The following is a 25,775-nucleotide window of genomic DNA, read 5'->3' as shown; positions in this document are numbered from 1 at the left end:
GAATGTTGAGTTTAAGCCAGCTTTTTCATTCTCTTCTTTCAATTTCATCAAGAGGCTCTAGTTCTTCTTCACCTTCTGCCATAAGGGTGGTGTCATCTGCATATCTGAGGTTATTGATATTTCTCCTGGCAATCTTGGTTCCAGCTTGTGCTTCATCCAGTCCAGCGTTTCTCATGATGTACTCCGCATATAAGTTAAATAAGCAGGGTGACAATATACAGCCTTGATGTACTCCTTTTCCTAGTTGGAACCAGTCTGTTGTTCCATGTCCAGTTCTAGCTGTTGCTTCTTGACCTGCATACAGGTTTCTCAGGAGGCAGGTCAGGTGGTCTGGTATTCCCATTTCTTGAAGAATTTTCCACAGTTTGTTGTGATCCACACAGTCAAAGGCTTTGGCATAGTCAATAAGGCAGAAGTAGATGCTTTTCTGGAACTCTCTTGCTTTCTCGATGATCCAACAGATGTTGGCAACTTGATCTCTGGTTCCTCTGCCTTTTCTAAATCCAGCTTGAACATCTGTAAGTTCATGGTTCACATACTGTTGAAGCTTGGCTTGGAGAGTTTTGATCATTACTTTGCTAGTGTGTGAGATGAGTGCAATTGTGCCCTAGTTTGAGCATTCTTTGGCATTAGAATGAAAACTGACCTTTTCCAGTCCTGTGGCCACTGCTGAGTTTTCCAAATTTGCTGGCATATTGAGTGCAGCACTTTCACAGCATCATATTTTAGGATTTGAAATAGCTCAACTGGAATTCCATCACCTCCACTAGCTTTGTTTGTAGTGATGTTTCCTAAGGCCCACTTGACTTTGCATTCCAGGATGTCTGGCTCTAGGTGAATGATTACATCATCGTGGTTATCTGAGTCATAAAGATCTTTTTTTATAGTTCTTCTGTGTATTCTTGCCACCTCTTCTTAATATCTTTTGCTTTTGTTAAGTCCATGGTATGGACTTTGCATGAAATGTTCCCTTGGTATCTCTAATTTTCTTGAAGAGATTTCCAGTCTTTCCCATTCTCTTTTTTCTATTTTTTTGCATTGATCACTGAGGAAGGCTTTCTTATCTCTCCTTGCTATTCTTTGAAACTCTACATTCAAATGGGTATATCTTTCCTTTTCTCCTTTGCCTTTCACTTCTCTTCTTTTCATAGCTGTTTGTAAGGCCTCCTCAGACCAGGATTCCTCCTCCTCCTCCAAGGACTGAATAGAAGTCTTCTTATTCTTAAATGTGATCCCCTTAAGGCTTAAAAAAGTGTTAAAGAGTTTGCACAGCAATTTCTTGCTTTATGGCGGTTAAACAAAAGCATTTGGCTTAAAGCATTGTCAACATAGTAAACTTCACAGGAATAAAATCACTAAAAGCTGTTCTTCCCTGGAACCAAGTATTACTCATTGGCAGATGTTATCTGTTAGTAAAAGGATTGCAACCAGTAAATGCTGGGGATCAAGGTCCTACTTAATACAAAAACCTGACATCATCTGTGTCACTTACAAATCTGGAATTAATTATTTGATAAGCTTGGGGCTGATTTAGTAACACAGACATTTTGTTGTATGAATGGTGAATGTCAAGGATGACTTATTACCCTGAACACATTTAAAAGGAAGGCTAATATGATTTCTTATAGGAAAGACCCAATGGCAGCTGCACCAGAGAGTCAATTACACTGTTGTGTGCAGTTCACAGACTTATTTTCTAGAGAAAAAGAAAAAGGCACATGAATATCTCCATAGTGATGAGGTTTTGGCTTCTCTGATTTTTGGATTACAAATCTAGAGAAAAAGAAATTGAAGGGGAAAGGAGAATTATTGCTTAGCAATCTGAAAACAGGGCATTTTAGTCTCCTTAATAAATTTATGAGGTTTAAGTCCACAAGTGAGATTTTAATAGAGTATCAAATTGAGAGGCATTGGAGAGAGATATCAATATCATTACCATTTAACACAGCTGCATTTTCTATCCCAACAACCTTATAAGGATAAATATCAGAGCAGAGGTTGTGCAATTCATTGTTTGGGTTTTGTTTTTGTTTTTGTTTTTGTTTGTGAATGCATGTCATGTTGAATATGGCTCATTATGGAAAAACAAAACAAAACAGAACAGAACCAAAAACTGAAATTCATGAGTCTGACTAAACAATACAGTATGAAAATATTCCCTTAAAGTCAGTATAAGTTGTGGTTATTTACCCCAAAAAGGAGAAGCAACCTTTGAATTAAACAGAGGGTAAACTGAATGCAAACATGTGGTCCCTGCGCAAACCATCCCTGCCTGTCTGCAAAAATAAAGATTTACAAAAGGAAATTGTGTCTCTGGCAGAAACATTTCTTTTCTGCTCCTGATTGATCTTTTCTCTGAAAATTGCAAATTGTTCATATCCTATGTACAATTTCCAAAACAGCATTGTGACTGAGAATGTGGCTTTGTTTCTATTGATAGTAGTCATATCTCACAGGCAAACAAGGTACTTTTTGTTTTTGAACATAAATACACGTTTTAATGGCAGTATGAGGGTCACTAAGATAGGACGTTAACAGAATATATCCAATGCTTTTTAAGAAATACTGAAGTACAGCCTGCCTTCAAGACCTGGTGTTAGAACGAAGTCATGTGCCTGATTAGAGTTAGATACAAGGGCCAGAGCCTGTTGTGGGTTCTGTTATGCCTGGCGCAGCAAGGCAGGACCTACCAGATACCTGAAATGGGGACTCCAGCGTCCCTTTTGAAATATTGTTTAATCTTTTTGAGTTTATATTGCCACTCAACACAGTGATGACAAAGTTAGGACCCATATTGTTGCTGCTGAATCAGGGTGTGATAAATATTTGAATATATAAACGACATTAACTGCTGTTCTTAACCCAACACTTTTTTTGGTAGTTCAAATAATGGGGTTGATTTAATCCAAAGAAATAAATACTTGCTGAGAAATCCTTGATAAAAATACCAATTTCAGTGAGATTATGTAGCTGAATACATATGGCAGCACCTTTCTGGTACTTCACTGGTACTTCATGCATTAGAGGCGCCATACTTATTCCTCTTAATTTTCCTGGGCCGGTTAATACTTCAAGGTTAAAAGCTTGAAGGCCTGACTCCCCATTCAAATAACTTTTATTTGATATTCCTTAAGAGTAAACCTAATATAGTAATTAATCATGCAGGTCAAAAACATATGATAATAATATAATACAGTTCAGTTACTTCTTTTTCTATTTTATCATCCAGATTTTACAAAGACTTAACTTTTAATTTTACCAAGACTTAGCTTCCCTGGTAGCTCAGCTGGCAAAGAACCTGCCTGCAATGCAGGAGACCCTGGTTTGATCCCTGGGTCAGGAAGATCCGCCGGAGAAGGGATAGGCTGCTCACTCCAGTATTCTGGCCTGGGGAATTTCATCTACTGTGGGGTTGCAAGGAATCAGACACTAGTGAATGACTTTCACTTTCAACTCTCAATGAGACAAAAACTTTTAGTTCCAGGAAAATATTTAAATCCCTTAATGTTGTGTAACATATTTCTTCAAAATCTATGTCCCAAAATGACTAGCATAGTATGAAAAAATGCTTAATCATACTCTTCTTAAAAGAAATAGAAATAAAATAATCAAGATATAAAGATTTCACCTATTACATTAGTAAATTTAAAAGATTTGATGATACCCAAGGGTGCCAGGTCTATGGGAAGAGAGTATTTGATAAACTTGATGGAAGGATATAGTTTTCAAAGATTTTGGAGTCATTTGGCCCAAATATTTGTATACCAAGATATGTATGTAAATAACATTATAATTTAAAAAATCTTCCAGAAACTACCCAAATATCCATCAATGAAATCAGTTAAATTGTTTCGACTCTACAATGAAATACCATTCAGTTGCTAAAATTACTGAGTTAGGCCGGTATTTGTTGCCATGGGAGAATGCCAGAAATCATAATCCTCCTAAAAAACCAGCAAGATGTAGAGCAACATTTGGTGGTGGTGGTTTAGTCACTAAGCTGTGTCCGACTCTTGCGACCCCATGGACTGTAGTCCGCCAGGCTCCTCTGTCCATGAGATTCTCCAGGCAAGAATATGATTTATTCTATGTACAAATTCAAATTTTTCAAAACACATTTTTTAAGGGAAACTCAAGATTAACTATTGATAGCTATTAATAGTAATTCCCTTTGGGGAAAGACTTCAGAGATGATAAAGTGGGTGTATTTATTTTTTTTCTTTTATCTTTATGTATGATTTTATGATTTTATTTAGAATGTTGTCAACAAGGTTAACTTGATAGAGATTATGATCCATTATTTGGTTTCTTTGCCTTAATTTTCTATATTTAAAATTTTGTAATACTTGCTATTACAAATAAGATCAAAGTAGTCTTTTTAGCTTCATTTCTTTCCACTCCTCTCTCTCCCATTCCTTAATTTCTTACTTTTAAAATGGACCATATATTTTCATTTCTCTGCACGTGAAGCTTTCTGCTGAAAATCTTTTCCTTCCTCTTTTTTAATTGATAAATTCCCCTCTTACCATTTCACATCCACTCAAATATTCTAAGTCCATTTTGTTCTTGGTATATTTGGTGCCTATCAGATGTTACTTGGCATTTATTTTTCCCCTAAAGTATACTAAGTATTACGACACTATTTAAAAATATGCTTAATACTAGGAGATAAAGGATGAGATTATTTTTTTAAATGAGTTTTTACTGACGAAGTTTATAGAAGCAGTCTTTTGGCTTGTGTATTATATCTGTGATATTCTGAATTTGAATACACTTCATAGCAATATTAGAATACTCATGTCCCTATTTTATACCTTACAGAGCCATCCAAAACCTCATGTCCATCCTCCCCAATGTAAAATATCTTTCCTTGCTTTTAATGAACATTAAATATACCAGCAAGAGCTCAGGATTTTTTTTTTTTAACCTGCAGGAGACAGTGGCAGCAGAACTAAAAGAGAAGTAATGGAGTGCACTGCATGAGAAATTTACATTATTGTCTGGCAATAGATTGGTTTGCTTACCCTGTACCCACCAGTTCTGTCCCTTGATAATCACCTTCACACTCAGCTGCACTTCAGAGCTTGTTTACCATGTTGCAATGATGTTTACTCCCTAAGTTTATTTGATGTTGGCTATTTGAAAACATTATCATTTAAATTGGCTCCAGTAACTAATGAGCATATGTTTCATGTGTTTCACAGGAATGAGCCAGTGGAAGTATCAGTGTGCAGGGGCTGTTTTTGAAGAGAGTCATTTTAACCACAGTATAATATCAAATTTTAAACTGTTTGGGTGCAAAGTGGGTAGATCTCCTCTGGCGTGAAATGATAACAGAATTTTGTGAGGATGAAAGAAAACTGAAACTAGAGCTAAGATAATTATAAATTAACTTACGAGCAATCTTGAGTACAAAATGCTTAAAATTTGCTTTGGGACATTTTGAATCTATTGAATGTCATAACTATTCCCTTCTGACTTGCTGGAGGGAGAGTACAAGAATGTCAGGTTCCTCACTACAGCTGCAAACAGCTGCAGACAGCTGCAGTGGTGACAATGAATGCAAGAATGCAGAACATATCTATCTGTAATGACACTTTGGAGGGTGACACTGGACAGTCAAAGCTCCCTCCACCTAAAGAATATAAAATAACTACACCAAAGGCAAAGAGAAAGAGAAAAGTAATTAGGAATGAGGTGTAGAATTTGGAATAGAATTCTGTAGAAACAAAATTTTTTAAAATTGAAGCAAAAATCAACCACTCGGTATCGCCTAGAGAATTGCACTCTCCCCTCAGACTCAGGTTGATATTTTGGATTAGGTTGACTTCTTCTCTACCAGAGGCAGACAGGTAGGGAGGACTTGACTAACATAATGTTGTATTCTCTTGGCCATAGAAACTGGTTCGGGGATAGGTCACGTGACTCAGTCAAAGACGATGAAATTGCACAATATTTGGCAGGGATTGATGACAGAAATGTGTGTCCATGTTCCTGTAGACCTGAACCTGGGATATTATAGCTCTGAAAGCCAATGGGGACAAGCCCTGTGCCAAGATTGGGAGGAGGATTAGGTCTTATAGCACTGTATGAGATCTTGAATTTAGTTGTAGAAGCAGCTAGGTTTACCCAGGACTTCTTAACAAACTAACCCAGTAACTTGGCTTTTTGCCTAACTGGGTTTAGCTTAGTTTTCTGTCTCTTGCAATAAAAAGCATTCTGATGTGCAGTATTATTTAAATCAGTGTTTCATTTACAAACGTGTACATAACTGAAGCTTCATGGTTGTATGAGCACTGAATTAAATGGTAAGGTCCTTCCTCTCCTAGTGATAGCTGGATCTCAAACCCAAATCCAGTATCAGTGAACCGCAAAGGAGATGTGACTGGAGCTGCAGCAGTGCACTTGGTATCATCAGTGGTTTTTATCATCTTTTTCAGTTTTGTATGGTATTTACATTACTTATACATATGTATATTTAAAATGTCAATTTTATTCCTTTTGCTAGAGTGAGGGTAGCAACAGATTCCTATTAAGTGAGAATGTTTAACACTTTTAATAGCCTTTTAAACAAATAAAATGCTTTAACTTTCTTATTTGGTCAAAAAACCTACAGAAATTCATATAATTTTACTGGCTTTTTAAAATTCTGTTATAGATATGTATGTATTATATTTAAATCATTCCTTGGTAAATATTCATGACTATAAAATACACTAAACAGGAGGTACACTTAATGAAAGTTTTATCTTTCAATGCAACTTTGCAAGTATGCTATAATCAAAAAACAAGTTTAGCTTGTGAACTGGGTTTTCATTAATAGCTTATAAATGTTGCTCTATAAAGAGACATCCTAGATACAGAAGTAGTCATGTTTAGGAGATACTGTAGAATGAATATTGTGTCTCCCCACGACCCTCAGGGCTTCCCTGATGGCTCAGAAGGTAAAGAATCTGCCTGCAATGCAGGAGGCCTGGGTTCAATCTCTGGGTTGGGAAGATCCCCTGGAGAAGGGCATGACAACTCACTCCAGTGTTCTTGCCTAAAGAATCCCATGGACAGAAGAGCCTGGGAGGCTACAGTCCATGGGGTTGCAGAGAGTCAGACACGAATGAATGACTTTCACTTTACTCACAATGACTCCCAAATCTGTATGTTGAAACTTAATCCCCAGTGTGATGGTATTTGAAGGTAGGGTCTTTGGGATACAATTGGGTTATGAAGGTAGGGCCTTCATCAATAGGATTGGTGCATTTATGAAAAAGACCAAAAAGGTCTTCCTTGCTTTTCCACCACGGGAGGACACAGCAAGAAATTGGTGGTTTGCAATCTGGAACAGGGCCCTCACTGGAACCCAACCATGTTAGTACCATTATACTGGAATTCTAGATTCCAGAATTGTGAGAAATAAATTTCTGTTGTTTATAAGTCACCTAGTCTATGGTATTTTGTTAGAGCAGCCCAAATGGACACAAATAGGAAACATGTACAATTATATGTTCATAGGACCACCATTTACAAAAGCAAATGACAGGAAACAAATGTCCATCACTAAGATAATTGGTATTCTCTTATATTCATAAAAGGGAATGTTATATTGCCATGAAAACAGAACACAATTACTTGCAACAAGACTAAACCTATAAAACAATGGTGAATGAATAAACAAATTCACAAGGATCACCTATGTACGTAGCAAGATGGTAGTTCTAGAAAATTCAAAAGTTAGCAAAACTAAGCTGTGTATTATTTAGGAATACATACACAGATGTTAAAATTCTTTTTAAAAAGCAAAGGAAAAGGCAAAGACAACTAAAGCAAAAGTAAACAAGTGAGACTACATTTAACTAAAAAACTTCTGAACAGCAAAGGAAATCATCAATAAAATGAAACACAACCTACTGAGTAGGAGAAAATATTTCCAATTATATATCTTATAAGGGGCTAATACCCAAAATATACAAAGAACTCATGTAAACTGAATAGCAAAAAGCCAAACAATGTAATTAAAAAATGTACAGAAGATCTCATTGATATTTTTCCACAGAATACACATAGACAGTCAACACATACAGGGAAAGGCACTCAACATTACTAATTATTAGAGAAATAAACATCAAAACCACAGTGAGATATCAGTTCATACTGTTAGAATGGCTATTTTTCAAGAAGGCAAGAAATAACAAGTGTTGATGAGGATGTAGAAAAAAAAAAGGAAACCCTCAGGTACTATTGATGGGAATATAAATTGATGCAGCCACTACGGAAAACAATATGAAGGTTCCTAAAAACTTAAAAATAGAACTATCATATGATCCAGCAATTCCACTTTTTGGTATTTATATTAAAAGAGAAAACAATAACTTGAAAAGATATATACACTCCTTTAGTTATTGCAGCACTATTTCAAGATATAGAAGCAAACTAAGTGCCCATGAATGGATGAAAGGATAAAGAACGGGCAAAATACACTCAGACACACACCCAGAGATAAGACACACACACACACACAAGAATATTGTTTGCCATAAAAGAGAAAGAAATCTTGTTATTTGTGACAACGTGGATGGACTTTGAGGGCATTATGCTAAATGAAATGTCAGACAGATAAGGACAAACACTGTATGATCTTACTTATGTGTATAATCTAAAAAATCTCTGAAACAAAAAATGAAGCTCATAGATACAGAGAAGTGATTAATGATTGCCTGGGTTGGAGGATGGGGGTGGATGAAGGCAGTCAAAAGGTACAAATTTCCAATTATAAAATAATGTACAGCTTGGTGACCATAGTTGATAATATAATATTGTCTCACATATTTGAAAGATGCTGAGAGTAAATCTTAAAAAATTCTCATCAAAAGAGAAGACATCTGTAACTATGCATGGTGACAGATGTTAATCAGCTTTCTTACAGTGATTATTTTGCACCATGTGCAAATACTGAATCATTCTGTTATATACCTGAAATGAATATAATATTATACGTCAATTATTTGTTGTTGTTGTTCAGTCACTAAGTCATGTCCAACTGTTTGCCAACCCCATGGATTGTAGCACACAAGGCTCCTCTGTCCTCCATTATCTCCTGGAGTTTGCTCGGATTCATGTCCATTGAGTCAGTGATACTATTTAACCATCTCATCCCCTGCTGCCTCCTTCAGAGACTGAGATGGTCAATTATACCTTGATTTAAAAAAAGCAGGGAAGTGGAAATGATAAATCAAATTCAGGATGGTAGTGATGTGTTTGGGGCAGGGAGTTGGAAAAGGCATGGAAGCAGGGTACAGAGCTAGGTATCCATGGCACCAGTGAGGTTAGAAGGCTGTAGGTATTGAGTTTATTGGTGGCATCACTGGTGTTTCTTTTACTTTTATGCTTTGTAGTCTATATATTTGTTATATATATTCCTTTGTATGTTCATCAAATGTTATATAATAAAAAAATTAAAGATTCTTGGCCAGCAACATATATATGCAAACAGCTTTGACTATATAAGTCTAACACTAAAGGACTTATTTTGCTGACACATGCAAATATGTGCTTTGCATTTAAAAATTAATAGGTGAATTCAGTCTTACCATTCAAAATATATTAAATTTGAAGCTTTAATTTAGGTAGAAATGGACAGATTTGCAAATTCATGATTCTCCTCAACACCCAATACCCGCCATTTTGTATTGCTTCCCATTCCCACTGCCATTTTTGACACATATTAAGTCAGTGGCAAGAGAGAGAATTGGTAAACTATATAAAAGAGCACTAAGTAGCGCAAAGTTCACTTAAACTGAAAATTTAACTTTATTTTTTGTTAAGCAGGTACAATCTTTCCATCCTCTTGTTATTAAAAAGGAATTATTTTCTTAAGCTGAGTACTATCAAAGTCAATAACCAAGGCTCCAAATCAGCAAATTTGGGGTTCCAAAATGTCATGTCATCTACTGGTTATGTGATTTTGTGGCAAGTTACTTAACCCTTTTAAACTCCACGTTCTTCATCTTTAAAATGAGGTTAGTAATAGTACCTACCTTGCTGAGTTGTGAAGGTTAAATGAAATGAATGTTTACAATAAAAACAAATGCCTGTAATAAACTTGGTCTCGGGACTGGTAGCTGGCAAACATTCAATAGATTTTAATTACTGTAATTATATGTCAACAAGTACACAGTAGTTAAGGCCAGTAAAAAAAAAATTATTCTTAGATATTAGAGGTAAAAAACCCACTTCTTTTCTCAAGATTAGGACCACACTAACATTTGAATTCTAGAAAGTGTTAAAAGAGTTAAGGTAATGGCATCCAGTCCCATCACTTCATGGCAAATAGATGGAGAAAAAGTGGAAGTAGTAACTGACTATTTTCTTGAGCTCCAAAATCACTGCATACAGTGACTGCAGCCATGAATTTAAAAGACTCTTGCTCCTTGGAAGGAAAGCTATGACAAAACTAGACAGTGTATTAAAAAGCAGAGACATCATTTTGCCAACAAAGGTCTGCATTCTCAAAGCTATGGTTTTTCTAGTAGTCATGTGCGGTTGTGAGAGTTGGACTCTGACTGAGCACTGAAAAATTGATGCTTTTGAACTGTGGTGCCAAAGAAGACTCTTGAGAGTCACTTGGATGCATGGAGATCAAACCAGTCAATCCTAAGGGAAATCAGTCCTGAATATTCATTGGAAGGACTGTTGCTGAAGCTGAAGCTCCAATACTTTGACCACCCAATGTGAAAAGCTGAAAAGACCCTGATGCTGGGAAAAATTGAGGGCAGCAGGAGAAGAGGATGACAGAGGATGAGATGGTTAGATAGCATCACTGACTGAATGGACATAATTTGAACAAACTCTGGGAGATAGTGCAGGACAGGGGAGTCTGGTGTGCTGCAGTCCATGGGGTCGCAAAAAGCTGGACATGACTTAGCGACTGAACAACAACAACAAAACTCCCATCGCAGGGTTTCCTCCCTCAGCTTCCCTTGAAGATAATTGGTAGTTGATGCAGGAAGAGCAAAGGATGTGATAAATCTATAATAATAATAACAAACTGATCTATACTTACTTTTCCTGATTCAGTTTCTGGCTTAAACAAGGAACTTGTAATAACAGTTCTCTAGGATATCCTGTAATTCTAAACTTGTTCCTAGCATCTACGACTTGAAAGTATTAGCAAACAAATATCCTCAACTTTGTAAACTTTGTATATTTATATGCATGGATATGGGGTTTTGAGGGTAATGTTACATACATCCTACTAGCTGCCTCTGCAAACAGCACATTAATTCAAATAATTCAGTAGCCAAAAAACAAAAAACACCAATGAAACAATAGCCTGGGTAGTGAAAAATAAGAAATCTCCTTAATTTAATAATATCTATTACTTGAAAAAATGCATTCTTAACTGAGGCATCACGTAAAATAAACATGCAAAATACTCTTTATTTTATTCCAACATCAAATACATATATATAAATTTAATTCATGAATATTTTGTAAAAATTTGCCACTGTGTTACCAAATACAGATATTTTCTCTTTGCTTTAAACATGATAGTTTTGCAGTAAGTAACTAAATTATCTCAAATTTGCCTCAGGGAAAAGCAAAACCACTGAATCAGAAACATTTAGTTGAAGTTGCAACTCAATGGTCTTTTTTTCTTCCTGATAGAGAAGTAACTGTTCTGGCAACTTAAAAGCCAGGATTTTTTCTAAAAAAAGGTTAAAAATTAATTCAACGCATTATCCTATATAGTGCCTTTCTTATGTTAGTATAATATACTCATTTCTTACATACACCAAATAAAGTGTTTGGGACTTTTTCTATTATTTTGCCTGCCATAAAATCAATACATTAAAACTGTATATGTGAGAGAGACAGTGAATCTGATTCTTCAGGGATTCACCAGTGGGTGTCCTGGGGGGAGTGACAACTGTGTGAAGTGTCCCACCAAAGTTTTCAAGGACTGGCCTCACTGCTAATTTAGCAGTTGAAAAAGGGCCCCATGATCACCCCTCCAATTCTTGGTACATTTCTTAAGGTCAGGGATTCATCTTACATATCCTGTATCACTAACATATAACCTAATACATATCACAAGTCCTCAGACATGTACTATTTTATCAAACAGAACAGAATAAAAGAAAGAAATAACAGAAGAACATTCTGGATTTTCAGGCTTATTTGATATTGAAACCAGTTCTATCCAGCTAATTAAAGGCATAAAATAACACAGAACTGTGGCTAACTAGGGTGAAAGTTTTATTATATCCAGCCACCTTTATGTCTGCCTGCTGTGGTCTAAACACAGGGCTAGTCATAGGCACAAGCAAATTGTGTCTGAGTCACAGCACATGTAGCTGCTGTGAAGATCTATTTGTAGTCTTGATGGAGTGGCAAAATAAAAAATTTATATGATCCTCTTTCTCATGGGTAATTATAAATCGAATTAAAGTACCTCTGAAGCTCAGGAAAGTTCACGGAAGATTTCTTTTGTTATACTTCTTGCTTCTTTTCAACCTGAGTTCACAAGGGTTTTGTTTCAAGTAGATTCAGTGATATAACAGAAAGCTTTACTCATTTCCAGTGGGGGTAAGCCAGAGAGTGCAGTGCAGTTTGGTAAAGCATATTCTAATATGATTTACAGTGTGAGGCCTGTCTCAAAGAGGAGCAGAGAAGTGGAGTTATCAGATGATTGATTCTGAATTAAGTTGGAGTTGCATGTCTTGAAACTTTTGAGATTCTAGTAAAAAAAAAAAAAAAAGACTTCTCTTTTCCATTTTCACAAACTACATAAAAGTCTGTTATTTCTCTGTGGCTTCCTGATTGCCAGAATGGCAAAGACTTCCATCTGCTTGGCTTCATTCACTTAACTCTGACATTTTGAGCTTCAGCTAATTGATTATCTAACTGGGTTGGGAAGCAATCTCAAGTAATTTCAATGTATATATGTGTTTGTGTAGGTGCCTGTGTGTGTGATGAGCACATGTGTATGTAAACTGATGGATATTCTGAGCATATAGGGATTATACTGTTTGGTATTCTGTTTTCACTATTTAAAATCTCAAGCAACAAGATGTGGATCACCACTCTCTTGACCACTTTGGGTTATTTGATGTTTTAATTAGACAACAGGATTGGTATCCATTTGGCTAGGGAATCAGAGCTACTTGAAATGGTGAACCACTGTGACTAGACGCATATTGACTTAACGGGGTTTTTCTATTTGTTTCCCTAAAGGATAAAATCGAGGGGAAAAGGATTGTTAACATCTAACAAAGCTTGTCTATTTCCCCTCATCCAACCCAACTTCAATGTCTAATTCTTTTTTCTCTAATGAGGGAAAGAAGAACAACGTACTGAACCCAACTTGACCATTTTTTTTCCCATTAGGATACATTGCAAACAGTATCTTCACACTGATGTCTAACCCAGAATCCCAAAAAATGCCATAACTTTGAGTCTAAGAAGAATGATAAAACAAAGTAATTTATTTTTATAAATGAGTTCATCACAGGTCTCTACAAAAAAAGGTGCTTATGTGTACAAATGTGTATACGGTAATATAGGACATTTTTAATTTTAAATCATGGGTAGGTGATATATGGCCCCCATTTAAGTTTCCTACTTGACTTTTACCTGAGTACAGCCCCCCCTATGAATGCCCAAATCTTCCTCAGAAGTAGTGTTCTAATGCTATCTTATGAAGACAAAGGTTTCAAACAATCTAAATTATATTTTTAATACAATGAAAGAAAACGTCATGTGACGTGGGTGCTTTTCTGACTTAAAAATGAAGGAGGTGTCTGAGCAACCAAGCTGATGCTAGCTGAATCTTTGACAGGAACTTGTGTTCCTTCTGCCCAAAGGGCTGGTTTTTAATCAATTAATAAAGAAGTAAGTACACATAAATGGTGATAAGTTGGAAACCTCTATTAACAAACTATAACTAATCACAAGACTTTCTCTTTCCTTATTTTGTCTATGGGAGATATTTTGGTTTTGTAGGGTACATTTTTCATAGAAAATTAGTCATTCTCCTCTCCTTCTTTTACACATGCACGGGCGCACGCACACACACACACACACACCTGTTCTTGACTTCACTTTTAAAAGACATTCTTGAGTATGATGAAGAGCAAAGCATCACAGGCAGCAGGATAATGAAGATAATGAGATGAAATAGAATCAGGTAAGGAAGCTAAATTTCATAAACTTGATAGAGATGGTTGTTGGACAAACACTAGACTGGTTTTAATCATTATTGTAGGGTATGAAAGAATCATGCAAAGCTAGACTGAGATATTTATAAAGAATAAATATTACATATTGCTCTTCCTGATCAGAAAGTAAGATATTTGGAAAATATATCTGCAAAGAAGAAAATAAAAACCATGTAATCCATACACCCTGAGACAATATTCTTAAATTGTATTAACACTGTAATGCATTTTGGACTTTTACCATATCACTGAGGCAATAAATGACTTTGAAGGCCTGCAGGAAACCAAGGTGTTAAAAATAAATGCTGCACCTCCTATAAGTGGTTTCAGATTGCACTACTGAAGTAAGAGGATTTTTTTGTTGTTGTTATTTTCTTTACCAGTATATAACCTACAGTGGTTCATTTTTGAGAGCAGACACTGACAAAACTAGAAATATTTAGGGTACTGACCGCAGTACTAGATATAGTTATAGAACCATTGTTCTTTAGTTCATCTGCTTTTCTTTTGCTTTGCAGAAACTGAGAAGTACATGCCAGGCTGAAGTTTGTGATTAAAGACTTAAAAAGAATAGAATTAACAGGAACAGAAAAGCACAGGAAATATTAGAAAGGGAGAAAAACTCAGTGGACGTTCAACCACTTACATTTACTGTGAAAGGCATTTTATTTTAAACTCACATTATTTGTAATGTTACAAAAATTCCTATTGACTATTCTATGTTTGATTATTTTTCCTACTTTAATATTAAACAAAATTTCATGTCAACTAGTGTTCCTGTCCCTCAATAACTTATGTAAGACAAAGCTACTCTGGTGCAGACTAACATTCTATTTCCCCAACTTCAGAGGCTTTTTTGAAAGTTTTTAATTAATTTTTTGCCTTAATGCTAACTTCTGTATAAGTAATTCAATCATAGGGTTAAATGGCAAAATGATATTAAGAAGTGGTCTACTGAGAAATCATATTTTGCTCTGTTATCCTGGTCTTAATTTTTTCTGCTTATCTATGCCCTATGGGTAACCTGACTTCTATCAGTATCTTGTGCTATGTTCCTTTGTTTATTATTAAGTACCTACAAAGACAGTTTATATGTATATAGACTGTATACATTATTGCTAAAATATAAATCACATATGAATGCTTAAGCTAGGTATACCTTTTTTATTTTTTGGGTTTTGTCATACATTGATATGAATCAGCCATAGATTTACACGTATTCCCCATCCCGATCCCCCCTCCCACCTCCCTCTCCACCCGATTCCTCTGGGTCTTCCCAGTGCACCAGGCTGGAGCACTTGTCTCATGCATCCCACCTGGGCTGGTGATCTGTTTCACCATAGATAGCATACATGCTGTTCTTTTGAAACATCCCACCCTCACCTTCTCCCACAGAGTTCAAAAGTCTGTTCTGTATTTCTGTGTCTCTTTTTCTGTTTTGCATATAGGGTTATCGTTACCATCTTTCTAAATTCCATATATATGTGTTAGTATGCTGTAATGTTCTTTATCTTTCTGGCTTACTTCAATCTGTATAAGGGGCTCCAGTTTCATCCATCTCATTAGGACTGGTTCAAATGAATTCTTTTTAACGGCTGAGTAATATTCCATGGTGTATATGTACCACAGCTTCCTTATCCATTCATCTGCTGATGGGCATCTAGGTTGCTTCCATGTCCTGGCTATTATAAACAGTGCTGCGATGAACATTGGGGTGCACGTGTCTCTTTCAGATCTGGTTTCCTCAGTGTGTATGCCCAGAAGTGGGATTGCTGGGTCATATGGCAGTTCTATTTCCAGTTTTTTAAGAAATCTCCACACTGTTCTCCATAGCGGCTGTACTAGTTTGCATTCCCACCAACAGTGTAAAAGGGTTCCCTTTTCTCCACACCCTCTCCAGCATTTATTGCTTGTAGATGACTTTTGGATAGCAGTCATCCTGACTGGTGTGTAATGGTACCTCATTGTGGTTTTGATTTGCATTTCTCTAATAATGAGTGATGTTGAGCATCTTTTCATGTGTTTGTTAGCCATCTGTATGTCTTCTTTGGAGAAATGTCTGTTTAGTTCTTTAGCCCATTTTTTGATTGGGTCATTTATTTTTCTGGAATTGAGCTTCAGGAGTTGCTTGTATATTTTTGAGATTAATCCTTTGTCTGTTTCTTCATTTGCTATTATTTTCTCCCAATCTGAGGGCTGTCTTTTCACCTTACTTATAGTTTCCTTTGTAGTGCAAAAGCTTTTAAGTTTCATTAGGTCCCACTGCTTTATTTTTGCTTTTATTTCCAATATTCTGGGAGGTGGGTCATAGAGGATCTTGCTGTGGTTTATGTCGGAGAGGGTTTTGCCTATGTTCTCCTCTAGGAGTTTTATAGTTTCTGGTCTTACATTTAGATCTTTAATCCATTTTGAGTTTATTTTTGTGTATGGTGTTAGAAAGTGTTCTAGCTTCATTCTTTTACAAGTGGTTGACCAGTTTTCCCAGCACCACTTGTTAAAGAGGTTGTCTTTTTTCCATTGTATATCCTTGCCTCCTTTGTCAAAGATAAGGTGTCCATAGGTTCGTGGATTTTTCTCTGGGCTTTCTATTCTGTTCCATTGATCTATATTTCTGTCTTTGTGCCAGTACCATACTGTCTTGATGACTGTGGCTTTGTAGTAGAGTCTGAAGTCAGGCAGGTTGATTCCTCCAGTTCCATTCTTCTTTCTCAAGATTACTTTGGCTATTCGAGGTTTTTTGTATTTCCATACAAATTGTGAAATTCTTTGGTCTAGTTCTCTGAAAAATACCGTTGGTAGCTTGATAGGGATTGCATTGAATCTATAGACTGCTTTGGGTAGAATAGCCATTTTGACAATATTGATTCTTCCAATCCATGAACACGGTATGTTTCTCCATCTGTTTGTGTCCTCTTTGATTTCTTTCATCAGTGTTTTATAGTTTTCTATGTATAGGTCTTTTGTTTCTTTAGGTAGATATACTCCTAAGTATTTTATTCTTTTTGTTGCAATGGTGAATGGTATTGTTTCCTTAATTTCTCTTTCTGTTTTTTCATTGTTAGTATATAAGAATGCAAGGGATTTCTGTGTGTTAATTTTATATCCTGCAACTTTACTATAATCATTGATTAGCTCTAGTAATTTTCTGGTAGAGTCTTTAGGGTTTTCTATGTAGAGGATCATGTCATCTGCAAACAGTGAGAGTTTTACTTCTTCTTTTCCTATCTGGATTCCTTTTACTTCTTTTTCTGCTCTGATTGCTGTGGCCAACACTTCCAACACTATGTTGAATAGTAGTGGTGAGAGTGGGCACCCTTGTCTTGTTCCTGATTTCAGGGGAAATGCCTTCAATTTTTCACCATTGACGGTGATGCTTGCTGTGGGTTTGTCATATATAGCTTTTATTATGTTGAGATATGTTCCTTCTATTCCTGCTTTCTGGAGAGTTTTAATCATAAATGAGTGTTGAATTTTGTCAAAGGCTTTCTCTGCATCTATTGAGATAATCATATGGTTTTTATCTTTCAATTTGTTAATGTGGTGTACTACATTGATTGATTTGCGGATATTAAAGAATCCTTGCATTCCGGGGATAAAGCCCACTTGGTCATGGTGTATGATTTTTTTAATATGTTGTTGGATTCTGTTTGCTAGAATTTTGTTAAGGATTTTTGCATCAATGTTCATCAGTGATTTGGCCTGTAGTTTTCTTTTTTTGTGGCATCTTTGTCTGGTTTTGGAATTAGGGTGATGGTGGCCTCATAGAATGAGTTTGGAAGCTTACCTTCCTCTGCAATTTTCTGGAAGAGTTTGAGTAAGATAGGTGTTAGCTCTTCTCTAAATTTTTGGTAGAATTCAGCTGTGAAGCCATCTGGTCCTGGGCTTTTGTTTGCTGGAAGATTTTTGATTACAGTTTCGATTTCCTTGCTTGTGATGGGTCTGTTAAGATCTTCTATTTCTTCCTGGTTCAGTTTTGGAAGGTTATACTTTTCTAAGAATTTGTCCATTTCATCCAAGTTGTCCATTTTATTGGCATAGAGCTGCTGGTAGTAGTCTCTTATGATCCTTTGTATTTCAGTGTTGTCTGTTGTGATCTCTCCATTTTCATTTCTAATTTTGTTAATTTGGTTCTTTTCTCTTTGTTTCTTAATGAGTCTTGCTAATGGTTTGTCAATTTTGTTTATTTTTTCAAAAAACCAGCTTTTAGATTTGTTGATTTTTGCTATGGTCTCTTTAGTTTCTTTTGCATTTATTTCTGCCCTGATTTTTAAGATTTCTTTCCTTCTGCTAACCCTGGGGTTCTTCATTTCTTCCTTCTCTAATTGCTTTAGGTGTAGAGTTAGGTTATTTATTTGGTTTTTTTCTTGTTTCTTGATGTAAGCCTGTAATGCTATGAACCTTCCTCTTAGCACTGCTTTTACAGTGTCCCATAGGTTTTGGGTTGTTGTGTTTTCATTTTCATTCATTTCTATACATATTTTGATTTCTTTTTTGATTTCTTCTATGATTTGTTGGTTATTCAGAAGCGTGTTATTTAGCCTCCATATGTTTGAATTTTTAACAATTTTTTTCCTGTAATTGAGATCTAATCTTAGTGCACTGTGGTCAGAAAAGATGACTGGAATGATTTCAATTTTTTTGAATTTTCCAAGACCAGATTTATGGCCCAGGATGTGGTCTATTCTGGAGAAGGTTCCGTGTGCACTTGAGAAAAAGGTGAAGTTGATTGTTTTGGGGTGAAATGTCCTATAGATATCAATTAGGTCTAGCTGGTCCATTGTGTCATTTAAGGTTTGTGTTTCCTTGTTAATTTTCTGTTTAGTTGATCTATCCATAGTTGTGAGTGGGGTATTAAAGTCTCCCACTATTATTGTGTTACTATTAATTTCCTCTTTCATACTCGTTAGTGTTTGCCGTACATATTGCGGTGCTCCTATGTTGGGTGCATATATATTTATAATTGTTATATCTTCTTCTTGGATTGATCCTTTGATCATTATGTAGTGTCCTTCTTTGTCTCTTTTCACATCCTTTATTTGAAAGTCTATTTTATCTGATATGAGTATTGCAACTCCTGCTTTCTTTTGGTCTCCGTTTGCATGAAATATTTTTTTCCAGCCCTTCACTTTTAGTCTGTATGTGTCTCTTGTTTTGAGGTGGGTCTCTTGTAGACAGCATATATAGGGGTCTTGGTTTTGTATCCATTCAGCCAATCTTTGTCTTTTGGTTGGGGCATTCAACCCATTTACATTTAGGGTAATTATTGATAGGTGTGGTCCCGTTGCCATTTACTTTGTTGTTTTGGGTTCACGTTTATACAACCTTTCTGCATTTCCTGTCTAGAGAAGATCCTTTAGCATTTGTTGAAGAGCTGGTTTGGTGGTGCTGAATTCTCTCAGCTTTTGCTTATCTGTAAAGCTTTTGAATTCTCCTTCATATCTGAATGAGATCCTTGCTGGATACAGTAATCTAGGTTGTAGGTTATTCTCTTTCATTACTTTCAGTATGTCCTGCTATTCCCTTCTGGCCTGGAGGGTTTCTATTGATAGATCAGCTGTTATCCTTATGGGAATCCCTTTGTGTGTTATTTGTTGTTTTTCCCTTGCTGCTTTTAATATTTGTTCTTTGTGTTTGATCTTTGTTAATTTGATTAGTATGTGTCTTGGGGTGTTTCGCCTTGGGTTTATCCTGTTTGGGACTCTCTGGGCTTCTTGGACTTGGGTGGCTATTTCCTTCCCCATTTTAGGGAAGTTTTCAGCTATTATCTCCTCGAGTATTTTCTCATGGCCTTTCTTTTTGTCTTCTTCTTCTGGAACTCCTATGATTTGAATGTTGGGGCGTTTCACAGTGTCCCAGAGGTCCCTGAGGTTGTCCTCATTTCTTTTGATCCTTTTTTCTTGTTTCCTCTCTGCTTCATTTATTTCCACCATTTTATCTTCTACCTCACTTATCCTATCTTCTGCCTCTGTCATTCTACTCTTGGTTCCCTCCAAAGTGTTTTTGTTCTCATTCATTGCATTATTCATTTTTAATTGACTCTTTTTTATTTCTTCTAGGTCTTTATTAAACATTTCTTGTATATTTTCAATGTTTGTTTCCAGGCTATTTATCTGTAACTCCATTTTGTTTTCAAGATTTTGGATCATTTTTATTATCATTACTCTAAATTCTTTTTCAGGTAGATTCCCTATCTCCTCCTCTTTTGTTTGACTTGGTGGGCATTTTTCATGTTCCTTTACCTGTTGGGTATTTCTTTGCCTTTTCATCTTGTTTAGATTACTGTGTCTGGAGTGGGCTTTCTGTATTCTGGAGGTCTGTGGTTCCTTTTTATTGTGGAGGATTTACCCAGTGGGTGGGGTTAGATGATTGGCTTGTCAAGGTTTCCTGGTTAGGGAAGCTTGTGTCAGTGTTCTGGTGCGTGGAACTTGATTCCTTCTCTTTGGAGAGCAATGGAGTGCCCAGTAATGAGTTTTGAGATGGGTCTATGTGTTAGGTGTGACCTTGGGCAGCCTGTATGTTGACGTTCAGGGCTATGTGCCTGCGTTGCTGGAGAATTTCCATGGTATGTCTTGCTCTAAAACTTATTGGCTCTTGGGTGGTGGTTGGTTTCAGTGTAGGTATGGAGGCTTTTGGACGGTCACTTATTACTTAAAGTTCCATGTAGTCAGGAGTTTTCTGGTGTTCTCGGGTTTTGGGCTTAAGTCTCCTGCCTCTGGATTTCAGTTTTATTCTTCCTGTAGTCTCAGGACTTCTCCGACTATACAGCACTGATAAGAAAGCTTCTAGGTTAATGGTGAAAAGATTCTCCCCCATTAGGGACACCCAGAGAGGTTCACAGAGTTACATGAAGAAGAGGAGAGGGAGGAGGGAGATAGAGATGAGCAGGAGGAGAAAAAGGGGGACTCAAGAGGCGAGAGACAGATCTACACAGCTGTCTGTTCCCAGAGCATTCTCCTTAGCCCAGTCACCTACAAAGATTCACAGAATTGGGTTGGGAAGAGAAGTGGAAAGGAGGAAATAGAGGTGTTCTGAGGTAGAAAACAGAGAGTCAAGATTGGGAGAGAATAATCTTCAGTTTAAAAAAAGGGCTTCTCTTCTTCTTTTTTTTTTTTTGTAAGGTTATAGTGTATTGAAAATGAAAATTAAGGAGTAGTAGAGGAGTACTAGAGGACTTTAAAAGAAATAAGAGAAAAAGAAAAATAGAAAATAGAAGAGAAAAAGGAAAGAAAAAAAAGAAAAAGAAAAAAAGAAAGAAAGAAAAAAAAATTTTTTTTTTTCCTAATTAAAAAAATCGTAAAAATCTATGGAAATGAAAGTTAAGGAGTAATGGGGGAGTAATAGGGAATTTTAAAGGAAAATAATAGAGAAAAAAGAAAAAAGAAAAAAAAAAAGAGAAAAAAGTAAAATTATATCTAGGAGTTTCTCTGGAGCTGTTGCGGTCAGTGTGGGTTCGGCTCAGTTTCAGATAGCTCCTCGTTCCAGCTTACGCTTCTTGAGATCTACAGGCCCCTTCCGGTGTAGTCGGTGTTTTCTACAGGGATTTTAATCTGTTGCACCAGTCCCTTCTGAAGCGGTTCCCTTTGTTTATTTGGCTTCTGTTTGCCGGTCTCTTCAGAGGCTCATTCCCGCCCTGACACAGGCGGGCGGAGGTGGACTCTTATTCAGGTAGCTAGTTCCGTCGCTCTGCGGGGAGGGGCTGGCGCTGCAGGGAGGGGCTGGCGCCATGGGGACGGGCTGACGCTGCTTTCTCCGTCTGCACCGCTCAGGCTCCCGGCTGTTCTATATGGAGCGCGCCCCGCGCTGCGCGAGGTTCCAGCCCTCGGGTGTTCCACAAAAGCGCGGAACGAAAAGCTGCGCCTGCTGTCAGTGCCTTCCCCGTCAGAGCGGTCCAGGCAGCCAGGGGCTTGGTGGGCGCACTCTCCCCAGGTGTGGCGCGCCCACTCCCTTCCATGGACCCAGTCCCAGTTTCCGCTGGCACCAGTCGGGTGCGTGCGCCTTCTGCCCTCCGCGTCCCCAGCCCCAGTCCCCGCCCGTGCCGGTCAGGTGCCTGCGCCCTGTATCTCGCTGCGACCTTCCCCTCCCCCCTGCCTCCTGCCTCCGGCGGGGCTGGGCCGGTCCGCAGACTGCATGCTCTTCTCTGGACTTTCTTGGTCTCTTTGTTCTGCGAACGGCCGGCAGTGTGTTCGGGCCGGTTAATTTACTCTCTCTCTTTTGGTCTCCCACAGTTCAAATTGGCCACTCACAGAAGCTCCCTCCGATTGTCCTCAGGGCACTCAGGCGCGGACCCTACCCCAAGCAATGCAGTCTAAGACTCCCTTCCCTGGACGGATCTCCGTCCTTAGCTCTTTTGTCTCACTTTTTATCTTTTATATTTTGTCCTACCTCCTTTCGAAGACAATGGGCTGCTTTTCTGGGCGCCTGATGACCTCAGCTAGCGATCAGAAGTTGTTTTGAGAAGTTTGCTCTGCGTTCAGTTATTCTTTTGATGAATTTGTAGGAGGGAAAGTGGTCTCCCCATCCTACTCCTCCGCCATCTTGGCTCCTCCCAAGCTAGGTATATCTTATAAAAATGTCAATATTAGATTCTTAAACTGAAGGAACAGTATGTGAACCGTGAACTTCCGGATGCTCAAGCTGGATTTAGAAAAGGCAGAGGAATCAGAGATCCAATTGCCAACATCTGCTGGATCATTGAAAAAGCAAGAGAGTTCCAGAAAAGCATCTATTTCTGCTTTATTGACTATGCCAAAGCTTTGACTGTATGGATCACAACAAACTATGGAAAATTCTGAAAGAGATGGACTACCAGACCACCTGACCTGCCTCCTGAGAAATCTGTATGCAGGTCAAGAAGCAATAGGTAGAACTGGACTTGGAACAACAGACTGGTTCCAAATTGGGAAAGGAGAACATCAAGGCAGTATAAATTGTCACCCTGCTTATTTAACTTAGATGCAGAGTACATTATGAGAAATGCTGGGCTGGATAAAGCACAAGCTGGAATCAAGATTGCTGGGAGAAATATCAATAACCTCAGATATGCAGATGATACCACCCTTATGGCAGAAAAGTGGAGAAGAACTAAAGAAAGAGCCTGTTGATGAAAGTGAAAGAAGAGAGTGAAAAAGCTGGCTTAAAACTCAACATTCAGAAAACTAAGATCATGGCATCCAGTCCCATCACTTCATGGCAAATAGATGGGGAAACAATGGAAACAGTGAAAGACTTTAATTTTGGGGGCTCCAAAATCACTGCACATGGTGACTGCAGCCATGAAATTAAAACACACTTACTCCTTGGAAGAAAAGTTATGACTAACCTAGACAGCATATTAAAAAGCAGAGACATTACTTTGCCAACAAAGGTCCGTCTAGTCAAAGCTATGGTTTTTCTAGTAGTCATGTATGTATGTGAGAGTTCGACTATAAAGAAAGCTGAGCACTGAAGAACTGATGCTTTTGAACTGTGGTGTTGGAGGACTCTTGAGAGTCCCTTGGACTGCAAGGAGATCCAACCAGTCTATCCTAAAGGAGATCAGTCCTGAATATTCACTGGAAAGACTGATGTTGAAGCTGAAACTCCAGTCCTTTGGCCATCTGATGTGAAGACCCGACTCATTAAAAGAGACCCTGATGCTGGGAAAGATTGAAGGAGGGAGGAGAATGGGACAACAGAGGATGAGATGGTTGGATGGCATCACCGACTCAATGGACATGGGTTTAGGTAGACTCTGGCAGTTGGTGATAGACAGGGAGGCCTGGCGTGGTGTAGTCTATGGGGTCACAAAGAGTCGGACATGACTGAGCGACTGAACTGAACTGAATTGAAACTGAAGGTAGCATACTCTGTGTTGTTAATATAAACCTGCTTTTTAATAATATAGCCTGGAGGTCTTTATACAATAATACAAAGTTTATATCATTTTTATAGCTGCAGTAAGATGATATATAATAGTTTAATCAGTATCCTAGTGGGAACATTTGGTGTCACTTCTTTTCTGTTTTTTTTTTTTTTTTTTTTTGGTGTGATAAACTGTACTACAAGGGTTAAGTTAGCACAGAAGCCATTTTGCTTGTGCATGGTTATATAGATGTAAAATGCATTTTCAGATGCGGGCTTACTGAGTCGAGGACAAACATACCTGTAATGAGGTAGATGTTGACAAACTGCCTGCTGTGTGAAGCAGAACAATGGTCACTCAAAGATGTTAATATCTTAGGAGAATTTTTTCACTATGTATACCAAATCATGTTGTACACTTTTCAGTTCAGTTCAGTTGCTCAGTTGTGTCCGACTCTTTGCGATCCCATGAACCACAGTACGCCAGGCCTCCCTGTTCATTACCAACTCCCGGAGTCTACCCAAACCCATGTCCATCGAGTTGGTGATGCCATCCAACCATTTCATCCTCTGTCGTCCCCTTCTCCTCCTGCCCTCAATCCTTCCCAGCATCAGGGTCTTTTCAAGTGAGTTAGCTCTTCGCATCAGGTGGCCACAGTATTGGAGTTTCAGCTTCAACATCAGTCCTTCCAATGAACACCAGGACTGATCTCCTTTAGGATGGACTGGTTGGATCTCCTTGCAATCCAAGGAGACTCTCAAGAGTCTTCTCCAATACTACTTTTAATATTTTATAATTTTATTTGTCAATTATATCTCAATAAAGTTGAAAAAAAGAAGAAAAAATTCCATACCCTAATCCTTGGAACCTGTTAATATATTACCCTATACATAGCAAAAATTTTTAGAAGATGTGATAAAAGTTCAGGATCTTAAGATGGGAAAGTTAACTTGGATTATCTTGGTCCAAGACACAATCACATGAGTCTTTAAATGCGGAAGAAGACAGATAAGCTTATAGGAGAGATGTGATAAAAGGAGGACTTCACATGATTGCTATCTTTGAAGATGGAAGAAAAGGGTCATGAACTAAAGAAGGTAGGCAGCCCTGGAAGCTGGGAATTACCCTCAGCTGACAGATAAGAAACTAAATTTTGCCAGCAACTTGAATGAGCAAGAAAATAGGGGCCTCAGTTCTAGAACTCAAAAGAAATGGATTCTCCTCTGGTATCTTCAGTAGGGAACACAGCCCTGCCATCACATTGATATTAGCTCTGCAAGACTTATGTGGGATGTCCAATCTACAGAACCGTAAGGTGACAAATCTGTCTTGTTTTAAGCTTCTAAGGTGTGGCTCTTTGTTAGAGCAGCAACAGAAAACTAACACACCCTCTACAAAGTGGGTTTGGACCACTTTGTATTCTTCTTAGCAGTTAATAGGACTGTTCCCCCACATTTTCACAAATGGAGTGTGTTGCCAGACTGAGATTTTTTTGCCAATATAAAAGGTGAAAAAGAATATCTTGGTGTGATGTTAGTTTGCATTTCTCTTTGTACCAATAAGGCTGAGCATTTTTACATTTATGTTTTTGTTTGTATTGAGTATGTGCTCATATTTGTTGCCCACTTTTCTATTGGGTTGTTGGTATTTATCTAATCAAGTTCTAAAGGCTCTTTACCTCTTCAGAATATGAGGATTTTATGTGTGATAGGAATTCCAACTTG

Source organism: Dama dama, chromosome 9 (genome assembly GCF_033118175.1).
Source record: "Dama dama isolate Ldn47 chromosome 9, ASM3311817v1, whole genome shotgun sequence".
Classification (NCBI taxonomy): Eukaryota; Metazoa; Chordata; class Mammalia; order Artiodactyla; family Cervidae; genus Dama; species Dama dama.
The sequence above is the reverse complement of the archived record's forward strand: the minus strand, read 5'-3'. Positions refer to the sequence as shown.